A 15,199-nucleotide genomic window follows, 5' to 3' on the forward strand; every position below is an offset into this window, starting at 1 on the left:
AACAAAATCTAAGTATGTGTTAACAAGACTATACAAAGGATCTACATCATACATTCCAACACATTCATACATAAACATCATACATTCCAACACATTCATACATAAACATCATACATTCCAATACATTCATACATAAACATCATACATTCCAACACATTCATGCATAAACATCATACATTCCAACACATCCATACATAAGCCAACTGTGCTTCGAAAGGGTTCAACACACTTTGTGTCATTCGACATTTGCCACAATGTGCCTCGACACCTTGCCCTTATTCTCACCAACTAGGTGATGAAGGAACTCACCTTCGTACCACCAACTAGGTGATGAAATGTACAACCCGTACTCTAATATTATTTGGAAACTTGCCACCCTTATCACCAATCAGGTGAAGAAGGAACTCATCTTCATGCCACTAACCAGGTGATGAAATGTACAACGCGTACTTTCCTTCATGCCACCAACCAGGTGATGAAATGTACAACGCGTACTCTCCTTCATGTCACCAACCAGGTGATGAAATATGATGAAAGGTGATTAAGGAATTCACATTCGTACCACCAACCAAGTGATGAAAGCAACCCACCATTCATTCCACTAACCAGAAGACGAGTGGTGCAACTTGTACATGTGAACTCCTAGCATTCACAAATAATAAAAAACCATCAAGCTTTACAACTCAACTAGGGGAGCACTTATGCCTAACAAGAGCTATAGTCACCAATAAAGTCTTATTGCAAGCCAACAATGGCTTCAGTGCATGGTATACGAAGATCAAGCTCTTCAGCCCTCTTGCATCTGCTTCAGACATTTCTCCTTTGTAACAATGCAAACACTACAACTCATAGAAAGCTTCACACGCTCTTGATCAAGACTGTTCGACTATCTTCATCAAGATAGTGTGAAGCAAAATCAATTTATGGTGCCAACAAAATCTTCATCAATGGATGACAAATATCAATCTCAAAAGCTTGGCACTATCTTCATCAAGATAGTGTGAAGCAAAATCAATTTATGGTGCCAACAAAAGCTTCATCAATGAAGGACAAATATCAATCTCAAAAGCTTTGCACTATCTTCATCAAGATAGTGTGAAGCAAAATCAATTTATGGTGCCAACAAAAGCTTCATCAATGGAGGACAAATATCAATCTCAAAAGCTTTGCACTATCTTCATCAAGATAGTGTGAAGCAAAATTAATTTATGGTGCCAACAAAAGCTTCACCTATAAAGCTTCAACCCCAAAGCTTCACCTATAAAGTTTTAACACCAAAAGCTTCACCTATAAAGCTTCAACCCTTCAACACCAAAGCTTCACCTATAAAGCTTCAACACCAAAGCTTCACCTATAAAGCTTCAACACCAAAGCTTCACCTACAATACAAAATTTCAACACAAAAACATATAAAAGCTTCACACACTCTTCATCAAGATAGTGTGAAGCAAAATCAATTCATGATGCCCAACAAAGCTTCAACATCAAAGCTTCACCTACAAAGCTTCAACACCAAAGCTTCACCTACAAAACTTTTAAATATATATATATATATATATATATATATATTATTTTTAATTTTTATTTTTTCGGAAATTCAAAAATTCAAAAATCTGGAAATTTGAAATTTCAAAAAAAAAAAAATCAAAAAAAAAAAATTGCCTAGGCCTCATCTTCTTTGGGCCTAACAACTTTCATAACAAATATATATGAAGAAGGAGTTTTGGGCTACCACTTAGAAAGGAAATGCCTTATTCGTCAACTCCCTCGACCAGAGACTTGGGGGACTCCTACCATATGCTACTACACCTTGATACTCGGAAGTCTCACGACCACTTAGTGACTTGAATTTTTCAAGTCTCCAAACGAGAAGTTTTCCTCACTCGGGAAATTAAGGGAGCACTACCTCAACCTACATGCTTCACTCACAAAGTTTCAACATACAAGCTTCAACAAAAGGAAAAATTCAAAGAACTTAGTGAAGAAGGCCTTGGTGTATTTAACACAATACGTTGAAATGAAGCAAATCTTGTTTATTGATATTTCCGATAAGTTATAAATATGTACATATACATGAATTAAAATAAACAAACAAGTGGGAGCCTTCACAAAGGTTGCTCAGGGGAAGTCTCAGCAGTCGGTAGAGCCCCAGAAAGAGAAAGCACCGGAGGATGGTTATCCGGAGCCTCAGTACTGGACAGAACCCCAGAAGGAGGAGGCATCGGAGGTTGATCATTTGGAGCTTCATTACGCGGTACAGCCCTAGAAGACGACGGCAATAAATGCCTTTGGAACAAACCCACAAACCGCTGATGATCAAGTAAAACCTGACCATCAGATTCCTTCATCTGGTCAAGCTTTCTCTTCATGTTTGTAGCATAGTCATGTGCGAGCCGGTGCAACTGTTTATTCTCATGCTTGAGCCCTCTAATCTCCTGTTTGAGACTCATCACTTCAGCAGCCAATGATTCAACTTGGCGGGTTCTAGCAAATAGGCGTTGGGCCATATTATATACAGAAGCTGCACACTGAACACTAAGAGCCAGAGAATCCTTAACAGCCAACTCATCAGACCGTTTGGAAAGTAGTCTGTTATCTTTGGGAGTGAGAAGGTTCCTGGCCACCACCGCAGCGGTCATATCATTCTTCATCACAGAATCCCCAACGGTAAGATGACCAGTAGGGGATATGAAGGATGGGCGCCATATGTTGTCTGGAGAAGGCGTGGCTGTCTCTTCTCCAAGGTTCAAGTCAAAACGACGGTCGGAGGGGCCAGACATTTTCAAAGGTGGTGAAGAAGGAAGAGGTCAGACAAATCAAGATCTTAGAAGTGCAAGTAGGGAGCTTCTACTGGTGGAGATTCAAGTGTGCTGTGGAACTTAATGCCAACCTCTATAAAAATCTGCACTTGACGGAGCTTCAGAAATCGAATAGGTGTTTGCTTTCTCGAAAGCTGAACTGCTCAGAAACCACGAGGGCCGATCTCAGAAATCGAAGAAGCACCTGCTTTTTCAACCTCGTCAGCACCTGTCACATGCACACTCAGCTTTGCGGAAATTACGGGCAATCTGTCGAAGATTTCTAGTGAAGTAGAAAGCACGTGAATCTTACTGTTCAATCACCACTCTCCACACGCACCATCAACTCCTCGAGTACCACATATAACTTTGCCAAAGATCTCTGACAAAGTTTAGGCACGAGAATTTCGAAGTTCCAGCTACCCTACTATTACCCACAAGGGTAAAGGAACAGCACCACTGCTTGACAACTGGAAAGTCCCTATGTGTGTCGACCTCCGTGTTCTGTGGCAAGACAGGCTGGCAAGAAGGTCCAACCTTTACTCACATTCGAGAAAAAACTCCCAACATAATTACTTTCTCAAAAACCGAAGCGACACCGCTTTCTGAATCTCGAGAGCCAGATCCCTGACGGGATTGCTTTTTCGAAAACCGAAGAGGCACAGCTCTCAGAACTTCGAGAGCCAGATTTCCTTAGATAAAGCTTGTCTGTAATCTTCACATGCAACATCAGCTTTCCAGATACCACATACCACTTTTTCAAAGTGCTCTGACAAAGTTAAAACACGTGAAGCTGGCAGCTCCCACTACATTGCTGTGACCAAGAAGGGTAAAGGAATAGCATTACTACTTGTTATTGGGAAATCCCTATATACATCGACCTCCCTCCTTAACGGACAGGCAAACCTGCAAAAATGCTTAACCCTTTCTCGCATTCGAGAATGCACCCTCAACATAACCTCTCGAAATACTCAGCTTTATTTCCCCCCGATGATACCTCAGCAAATAAGCCACACCAAGAACAAGAGTATCCCATATCATGCTTTCTCCCTGTCATTGTCTTCGTCCTTGTCCACACCTGCAGGACAAAGAGAAAGAGAGCAGTCAGTCGGAACCTGAAATCAAACCTCCAATCTGGAACTGACTGCCTGAGACCTTTGCCTGGTTGCTTACTTAGCATTGCTCTCGAGAACTCATCCTCAACTGCTGTCAAGGTCATGAATTCCACCAGCACATACCTCATGACAGTTGATCAGATATTGGCTCTTTACACTGAAGCTGCCAAGCGTGGATGAGTCACTATGAAGGAATGTTCTGAATGACCATTTAAATGCAAAGGTTGCACACCACTTCTGCCATACAAAAGATTGAAGCAGAAGGTTCAACGGTGAACTGAAACAGATCACTACAGCACGACACCTTTCCATACCACATTCATTATTCCGTCAACAGCAAAAGTATCCCATATCATCAAGGTCAAACGTACTCTAGATTTGATGGACATTTTTTGACCCTCAAATTCTTGAGTCGGCCTTATACTCTGAAGGGAACCAGAAAACCCTCCAGCACAGTTCAAGAATAAGCCTGTGGAAAGTTACTTCTTCAAAAGCAAAAGTATCTCATATCATCTCTTCTCCATTTGCTTCTCCTTATCCTGGCAGCTGAATAAGAGACAAGGAGAAGGAGAACAATCAACCGGAAGCCGAAGTCGAACCTCCGATCCTGGGTTGCTTGCTTGGAAGTTTGACTGCTTACCTTGTCTGTCACCTCTTTCGGCAGATCTCCTAGCTCGGCGACTTGGGGGACTCCTACTATAGGGTTTGTATCGCACTTGACCAAGCCCGAAACTATAAGTAAGCTTCAAGTGAAATTGATACATTACCTTGTGCATCTTCATCGGTTAAAGATACCACCCATGGATGGAGGAAAAGTACTTCCAGAGAAGATGCCACATCTACATATGAGACAGATAAGGCACGTGAAAATGATACCACACTTCAGTACTTAGAAGTTTCGTGATTACTCAATGGCTTGGATCTTGCAAGTCCCCAACCGAGGAGCTTCCCTCACTCGGGAACTTAGGGGAGCACTGTTTGTACCATACTTGACCAATCCCGAAACTACTGAGCACCGGTCAACGTTATACCGTCAAGGACCCAGAAGAGCTTCCCTTCAACCAGGAGACCAATCACAATGCGACACGTGTCGACATCAGAAGCCAATCACAGCTCGACACGTGTCAACATCAGAAGCCAATCACAACACGACACGTGTCAATGTTAGAACAAAACTAGAAACTCTCTTCTATAAATAAGGATCATTCTCCCACAATAATCTCTAATGTCATTTTGTACTAAACTATTCACTAGAACTCACAAAATGAGAGCTTGAACCTATGTATTTGTGTAAACCCTTCACAATTAATGAGAACTCCTCTACTCCGTGGACGTAGCCGATCTGGGTGAACCACGTACATCTTGTGTTTGCTTCCATGTCCCTATTCATTTACGAACTTATCTTCACCAGTGATCGAAGCAACCAAGCGAAGGTCACAAACCTGACACTTTCTGTTGTACCAAAGTCCTCGCTGATTTTGTGCATCAACAAAATGCATAATTATCCCTTATAAATGGCTAGAATTAAGGCACAAACTGATTTGAATAAGATAAGATAGGATAAGGCTAGATTAGGAAATGATAAGATAAGATAAGGTTAGTTTGGATAAGATAAGGTTGGATAAGGTTTTGGATAATGTTCATTCTTTGGAGCCGATTCCTTATCTTCTTTTTCTTGGATTTATTTCTTCAACTCTTTAGCACATTCCTTGACATCTTTGGTCTTCAAATTCGTCCATCTATCTTGCTCCACTCATAAGCTATCCATTTGATGCCCAAAACTGCTCTAAAATGCTCCAAAATGCATTTTCTTGCCAACTTTGTCATTTGGACCTACAAACACACGAAAATAACTTAAAACACTATAACAAGTAGAAACTAGCTATGAAAATGAAAGAAAACAAGCTAACTAAGTCGCATAAATATGCTCCTATCATTTAACCACCAAATCATAAGGTTAAATCTCACATTTCCACCAATCTCCTTCACATTGCTCAATTCCCCAAACAAGGCTATTGTCTCAATTATTTAGTCTCATTTATTGTATGGCTGCATCTAACGTCTTGTTAGACTGCCCACGTACCCTAAACAGGGATCAAGCCATTCGTAGTTCGCACTAGTACTTCAAAGCATTCACAGTAATTATATGTAGGTAATATGCATAAGTCAACTTAAAACGTTTGTGGAATTATCAATTATGTGTATATATACGATAGAAAAGAAAAGACCTACTCACCTGAGATTCACGTTACGACTCCCTCGCACTAATATCGAGACATCACAAACCAACGTCACCTAGAACAATTATCAAATCACATATTAGAGTTCTTACCGATATAGAATACATAATTTACATAAAACACATCCCTACGTAATTCAGTCCGGAATATCTGCATCACGGATTTCTGATCCGTTACTTGCAAAGATCCACATTATGTTCCTAGAACAACGTCCTAATGTTTCATTACGATCCAACGGTCGGATCTCTACCAATTGCTAAAACCAAGTGGTGGTCAACATTTTATTTTATGAAACTTATAAATCGGGAATTCGACGTACGGATCTTCCCAAATTGGATTTGTAAGTTCATAAAATAAAATGTTGACCACCACTTGGTTTTAGCAATTGGCAGAGATCTGACTGTTGGATCGTAATGAAACATTAGGACGTTGTTCTAGGAACATAATGTGGATCTTTGCAAGTAACGGATTGGAAATCCATGATGCATATATTCCGGACTGAATTACGTAGGGATGTGTTTTATGTAAATTATGTTTTCTATCGGTAAGAACTCTGAGACGTGATTTGATAATTGTTTTAGACGACGTTGGTTCGTGATGTCTCGATATTAGCGCTAGGGAGTCATAGCGTGGACCTCATGTGAGTGGGTCTTTTCTTTTCTATCGTATATATACACATGATTGATAATTCCACAAACGTTTTAAGTTGACTTATGCATATTACCTACATATAATTAATGTGAATGCTTTGAAGTACTAGTGTGAACTACGAATGACTTGATCCCTATTTAGGGTACGTAGGCAGTCTAACGAGATATTAGATGCAGCCATACAATAAATGAGACTAAATAATTGAGACAATAGTCTTGTTTGGGGAATTGAGCTATGTGAAGGAAATTGGTGGAAAATGTGAGATTTAACCTTATGATTTGGTGGTTAAATGTTGTTCATAAATCAATGTGTGAAGAATCAAGAAATTGAAATAAGGAAACGTAAGTAATGATAGTTAATTAAACTAGTGTCTAATTGAACTTATCACCGATAATTATTTCTCAAAATAAATAATTCGGGAGTAGGGTGTGGGCCAGCACAGCTCGATTTAGAGTCCTAGTGGACATTTCGGGTCGGGGTGTGTCAAATAATGTACCCACATAATTATTAACATATTTGAAAAAATAACTACTGATATATTTTAAAACATAAAATAAATACATATAATTAGCATGGGTACATTTAGTAAAATAAAAATGAGTACAAATAAATTAAAAAAATATGGGTACAAATACAAATAAATCTTAAAAAATATGGGCACAAAAAGAAATTAATAGATGGGTACAAATTAAAAGTGAAAAGAAAATTGGTACAAATAAAAAAAAAGGGTTGCAAATTAAAAATGAGTACAAAATAAAAATAAAAATATATGATAAAAAATTTGGCCATAAATATAAATATACCAAATATTATTACCAAAGTAACATTTGTAACACTAAATGAATATATTTAGAAATAACAAATATTTTATTATTGAAATAATTAATGACATTTATTAATACTTAAGTACCTTGATAAAAAATTAAAAAAGAATAAAATTTTAATTAATGAAGTAACAAAAAGAGGTATGTGAACCTAATTTTTACTTTAAATAAACATGCAGCCCCAACAATTAACTTATAAGTGCGGTAGGGCTGCGGTTGGAATTTTTGAGGTGTTGGTGGTGGTGCTGGGCTTGGTTGGGTTGGGGATTTGGGGTGTTGCCAGCAACAAACGCTTGAGGGAGATGGAGAAGATAAGATTTTAAATATAAAAAAAAATTATTATATCACATTTGATATATATCCTTTTTAGTCATTTAATGGTGGTGTAGTAGACCAGTTAGCTTAATTTTACTGAATTTTTCTCTACATTTTGTAGAATTTACTGACCAGGTACTAGGTTTGTATGTTATCAAAGACACATTGAGTTGCTTGATGCATGACAACTCACTTCAGAGTGGTGATTTGGCTCGAAATCTCTACCTCGATATACTTTATAAGTTTAATTACACAAATAGCCTCTGAAGTTTATCGACTTTTCACAAAATTTCTTCACGCTTAAGACATTACACTCACATCCTTCAGATTTTAATTCTCTTTCATATAACTCCTTGAAGTAAAAAATCTCCACATATATTTACTAATTTACCCTTATAATTAAAAAAAACCTCAAATTTTTATTGAATAAGAAAATATTTATAAACATATAAAAAACTGATATCTGAGTAAAACATAGGCAAAATGAAATTAAGAAGAAAAAAGTCTAATTATTACTATGAAAAAATATTTTATTAAAAAAAAAAAAAAAGCTGCTCATTTCTTCTTCCCCTCCCACCTAGGGCTGGGTTCGGTTTGAAACGGTTCGGTTTTTTGCCAAAACCGAAACCGAACCGAAATTTTGGTTCGATTCAGTTCGGTTCAATTTCTTTCGGTTTTTTTTCGGTTCGGTTTTTCCCAGTTCGGTTTCGGCCCGGTTCGGTTTTTTTTTTTTTTTTTTTTTTTGGAAAAATGAAAACAAAATTGAAATCTAAAATTTTAACATCTCCAACACAATTATAACATAAGCATTCTAACACAATGAACAAAATTTATAGCCTACTGATGTTTCATTGTCGTGCTCTGTATGTTTCATAAGCATTCTAACACAACTGAGCAACTTTAGAGACACAACCAATAATTCGTACAATAAATGACACTGGCGAGGCATAATCCATGTAAACATGCCAAAGATGAGTTTGAGCATATACAAATTAATCGTAGCGCTTCTTCGGATAAACAACTAACGCTTATTTTGGGGAGTTTTTATCTGACTTACTACTGTTGTTGTGGCTATCATTGTATAGTCGGCCCATCTTAAATACTGCCTTAGTTTTCCTCTCGAAGAATGATATGAACTTGAGGCGACTTCAACTCCAATTAATGAATTAGCATATAGCTTGGTACTTAGATTCTTCCTGTTTCCCCAAGGAGGATAAATTCAATTAGACCTGATGTATCAGTAAGAATATGTCTATGTCTATCAACTGACTTACAAAAAAATATTACCTTGGGGAGTGGATTCCAAGAACTATAAAAGGAAGTGAAGTGAGCACATTCACGACGGTTTCTGCAACACTCTGATCACCTAATAAAATGGGAAAATATGTAAGCAGATATGTGTTTGTCGTGCAAGAAATCGGATTGCAAATCAGATGAATATGAAAACAAATGCTTTTATATCTAAAATACCTTGAATGCAGCAGCCCTGGATGGGCTTCAAACAAGGCGGTCTTTGCTGCTACACTCGCCTGGAGAACAAGTAGACAAAGTTAATTGTGGTGGAATCTCTCTTCTATGTATAACTGAATGTAGCATGACTTCAAGACTCTGGAATTCATCACAATTATCTTATACAATTACTACTCATCGCTTAGTCTTGTATCGTTGACGAGAACTATACATAATCCAAAATATTATTAGCATACGTTGATAAACAAGTCTCATTGATTAGATTTCTCACTCACTGGATAAAAAGCTGCTGATTTCCTCCAATAGCCGAGCTTCCACATATATTACCAGCTTGACAGATTACCCCAAAAACAAAATGATAAGTCAAACATGATCAAATTGTTCGCAAATTAAGACGAAGAAAGAAACTGCAAAAGTAGCTCAAAAAAATCCAACTGGGTAACAAGTAAGCAAAAGTTCCCAACTCAAATTTAGCATGCAAATTCAACAAATGGACTTAAATATTGAAATTTTCTCTACACCTACCTACTTCAGAACCCCAAAATTAGCTTCAACTAATAGTGTTCAGAAATAGCAAAACCAAGAGGAAGTCGCGAAACCAATGAAATTACAGAACCCAAAACAAATCGCAAAACCAATGAAATTACAGAACCCATGAAATTGAAAATAAAATCTGCAAAACCCATGAAATTAAAAACAAAATCTATAGAACATGAGAGAAATTACCGTGCAAAGGAAGGAGGTCGTGGGTCGAGACTCGAAAAGGCGAGAGGAAGTCGCGGGTCACGGGGGTGAGAGACTGAGAGTGAGACGGCGAGTTGGCGACACTTGCAAATCGACGAGATGTGAGACGGGTCGCAGGTCGCTGGGAGTGGGAAGGAAGAAGACGAAGAGCGGCGGAGCTGGAAGTGGGCAGGAGAGGATTCAGTCGTCCAGAGTACAGAGGAGAGGGATAAGGGAATGAAAATTTGAAAAGGTGCAACTAGTGGCTAGGGTTAAAGGGTTTTGTTGCAGGTTGCTGGGAGTGGGAAGGAAGAAGACGAAGAGCGGCGGAACTAGGAGTGGGAAGGAGAGGGTCCAGTCGTCCAGAGTACAGAGGAGAGGGATAAGGGAATGAAAAATTGAAAAGGTTCAACTAGTGGCTAGGGTTAAAGGGTTGATTTCTCATAAAAAATAAAAAGATTCTCCGAAATGGAGGCAAGGGTTCGAACCCATGGCCCTAGCTTCTAAAGTTTCCCTGAAACAAACTTGGCAACGGGTTCTATTTTGTTAGGATTGTATGACTAAACTATTTATAAATATTGAAAAAAATAATTAAATATTTATATCGGTTCGGTTTTCGAACCTCAAAAATCGAAACCGAACTGATCAGATTCGGTTCGGTTCGGTTTGACAGTTTCGGTTCGGTTTTTTTTCGGTTCGGTTTTTTTCGGCCTCGGTCCGGTTTGGTTTTCGGTTTTTTTTCGGTTTTCGGTTTTTTGAACCCACCCTTACTCCCACCTCCATCCCATCTCCTCCTCCTTTTTCCATCACCACCACCCATTCAAACCTTGGGCAACCACTTCTCTCCGACCCTAGCTAACATTCTCATCTTCTTCCCATCGGAACCACCTCCATCACCCAACCCATCACAGCCACCTAGCTACCTTTCACCCCCACAATCCGCAAAGGTATCCCTGATCCAGCAACATAAAAACCAGTAGTGGTGGAGATGAAATCTGGAAGCCATGGCAGAACCCCAACCCACTTCCTAAAAATTGCATTCCCAGCACCCCCACCACCAAAATGCAAGTCCCCAAGTCCCCAAAATCCCCACCATCTTCCACCGCCACCGCCATTTCCAGCCCAACCTGATTTTTGTACAAATTATTGTTTTATTAGACAGAGATCGATTTTTGGTTTGTTCAAAGTTTGAATGGGTGGTGGTGATGGAGAAAGAAGGAGAAGATGTAGGTGGTTGCTCGGGTGGGAGGGAAAGAAGAAGATGAACAGTTTTTTTTTTAAAATAAAATATTTCTCCTACCCCCCTGAGGAATCAATTCCTTTTGAAACTACATGCCATCTTTTGTTATCCAGGCGTCTGCTTATACCTTTTTCTTTGTTCCTTCGCACTCTGTTCAAATCATCATTCCATCATTTCCTGGTTCGTTGTTTTCAAAGTAATATTTAATTTTTTTCTCTTGATTTTTTTTTTGGTCCACATGGTCATCATCTTGTTAATTTTAAATGTTTAATGTTTTATAACAGTTTGCAAATTTAATTAAAAAATTTAGTCTTCCTATAGCATTACCTCTTGAGCCAATCTATGGAGGCAATTTATCTCTTACCCTTTGAGCCAATCTATGGAGGCAATTTAGTTTAAAAATTTAGTTCATGTCAGGGCGCTTAACCATGGAGGCAATCTATCTCTTACGAAGATCGATGGAAAGATATAGAGATATGAAAAAAAATTTGCACATGGTCTTTATAGATTTGGAAAAAGCGTATGATAGGATCCCAAGAGACATTCTTTGGAGGATTTTAGAGAAGAAATGAGTACGAGTAGCATATATCCAAGCTATAAAGGATATGTATGATAGAGCAAGGACTGCAATAAGAACTCATGAAGGACAAACCAAAAGCTTCCCTATAACTATAGGGTTACATCAAGGCTCATCTTTAAGTCTTTACCTTTTTGCATTGGTAATGGATGAGTTAACATGACATATTCAAGATGATATTCCTTGGTGTATGCTTTTCATAGTCGATATAGTGTTAATAGACGAAACTCAAGAATGAGTAAATGCGAAGCTTAACTATTTGAGAGAAGTGTTGGAATCTAAAGGTCTTCGCCTAAGTCGGTTAAAGACAGAGTATATGGAGTGCAAGGTCAGTGCAAACGGACACTCAAATGAGTTAGGGGTGAGGATTGGAGACCAGGAAGTACCAAAGAGTGACCGTTTTCACTACCTAGGATCTATCTTACAAAAGAACGGAGAATTGGATGGAGACCTCAACCATAGGATCTATCTTACAAATGCACGGAGTGTTGTGTGACCGTCGTATGTCATTGAAGCTCAAGGAAAAATTTTATAGGACGACAATAAGGCCGACAATGCTTTATGGCATGGAATGTTGGACGGTGAAGCATCAACATGTACATAAAATGGGTGTAGCGGAGATGAGAATGCTTCATTGAATGTGTGGACACATGAGAAAGGATAAGATTAGGAATGAGGATATCCGAGGTAAAGTAGGAGTAGCCAAAATTGAAGGAAATATGAGAGAAAATCGGTTACAGTGGTTTGGATATGTGAAACGAATGCCTACTGACGCTTCAGTTAGAAGATGTGAATACGGGACAGAAGGTCATGGCTGAAAGGGTAGAGGAAAACCTAAAAAGACTTTGGAAGATACTCTAAGAAAAGACTTAGAGTACTTGGATCTAACAGAAGGTCATGGCTGAAAGGGTAGAGGAAAACCTAGAAAGACTTTGGAAGATACTCTAAGAAAAGGCTTAGAGTACTTGGATCTAACAGAAAGCGTGACACAAAACCAAGCACAATAACGTTCTAGAATTCATATAGCTGACTCCATTTAGTAGGAAAAGGCTTTGTTGTTGTTGTTTTTAATTTTATTATTATTATTATTTTTTTTTTTGTATAGCACTACCTTTGAAAAAATGGAAAATAATTTTATTTATTTATTAATTTATGAGCCACAAGGTGAATGCTGCACCACTTTCATTATCGCCACATAAATGTTACCACATGTCCTGATGCTATGAAAATTTAATTTTCTGCCCTTGATTCCTTCTCAACTCTGTTTACTCCCCATTGGTTCTAATTCTTCTTTGGTAATACCCCTAGGTTTTTTATTTTTCACAAATAAGGAGAAAGTGCAATGTAACGTCTTCATTTACGCCACCTGATTTATTCTTTTTAGATCTACTCCTTGGAGTAAAACTCAAATTTTAGATTCTAAACCTACCCCAACTTGCTCCAATCCTCGGGCCAACTATGGGTTTTAACCCAAAACTTATTTTTGGGGCAAATGTAGCCCAAAATTCCTCTTGGGTTAGTGAGTTGGTCCACCATATATGTGTAACTTTTTTTCAGTTTTATATTTACAGATTCATTGAATCCAACAGCTAAGATCTAATATGATCAAATCTAATTGTAAAAAAAAAGATCTAATGGTCCAAATTTAAATCCAATGGCTAAAATAATTAAAAATAAATAAAAATTCTTTCATGTGTTTCATATACTTTCATGGTGTTCCACAAGTTTCATGGTGTCGGTTTAGTGATTTTTCAATATTTATTGGAATCTACATATTTTAGGTTAAAATGTTCATAAAATTAAATTAGGATAGTCTACATTTTTTTTTTTTAGACAAAAGTTACTTTTAGAATCCGAAATTCATTCTTTAATAATCTCATACTAAAAATTTAACCTATAAGGGTTGGAGCAGAAAACATGTTTTTGGGTTAAAAATTTTAGGTTTTAATCCATGGGTTGAAGGTGGTATTAGATTAATCTTATTTTGATTAAAATTTAGAAAAAAAGTTACTTTCACATTCCTAAATTCATTATTTAATAATGTCAGACTAAAAATTTAACCTAGAAAGGTTGGAGCATAAAACATGTTTTTGGGTTAAAACCTAAATTTTCTGGGTTAAACATTTTATGTTTTAATCCAAGGGTTGAAGATGGTATTAGATTAATCTTATTTTGATTCCAAAAAAAAAAAAAAATCTTATTTTAATAATTTATTATGCACCTTTTGGCCAACAAAAAATAGTTTGTTCCGTTTAATTTTATCCTAAAGAATTTGATGGGTGGACCTCATGAATCTTTCAATTCATCTTGACAAATATATAAGCTTCTGACATTGGTTTTAGTGTTACTGATGACAATCACTTCGGTGGAGAAAGCGTTTTTCGCTATAAATATTTTTAAAACATCATTGCGTAACAGTGCTCCTAGATATACACGTTCTTCTTAGTTTGGTGATAATAACAACCTTCTTGGATATGTACGTTCATTTCTCACAAGGTCGCGCATCCTTTTTCTTATGTGAGGTGAAGGATAGAATGGATGTGTACTATGTGAGTTGATTGAGATTATGCCACACTTCATATGGGTCAGTGGGAAATGTAGGATTTATCCATTAGATAAATCATATGTTAACCCACTCAAATTAGGGTGATGGATCAATATAATATGTGAAAACTTATTCCTAGATTTCTTTATTTAAAATCTCGGATTTCATATTTTCAAAATTTAAATATTTAATTTTGTTAATTATAGAAGGGAATTGTTATTGGCACTCCAAAAATCTCATTTTGCACTCCAAACTTTCTATAATTAGAAAGAATAATAGACTTGTAAGGAGTATAGAATGAGATTCTTGGAATGCTAATAACAGTTCCCTTATAGAATTGTAGTCATTAACAAAGTGTCATTTTCCGTAATTAGTCATTAAAAATTCATAGACCTTTCGAGGTCAGTCTTAGTATTTTCAAATAGAGCTCGATCTCACGATCGTGTGATAAAAACCATTTGCGAAACAAAGCTATAAAGAAGTTACGAGCATCGATAATCGGTTCAAAATAGTAATTTTGGGACTTACTATAAAAAGCAAGTCCCTCTTATTTGGAAGGGGACCAATCAGTGTAAGTAAGGCAGCAGCCGGGTCAGATTTCTCCATTGACCCGTACACAACTAGGTTCCCTAACTAGACTGCTGTAGAAAATCCGTCAGTTTTTTCGGCAAAGCACATCCACCCATCACCACCAGACAACA

This window comes from Malus domestica, chromosome 02 (genome assembly GCF_042453785.1).
Source record: "Malus domestica chromosome 02, GDT2T_hap1".
NCBI lineage: Eukaryota > Viridiplantae > Streptophyta > Magnoliopsida > Rosales > Rosaceae > Malus > Malus domestica.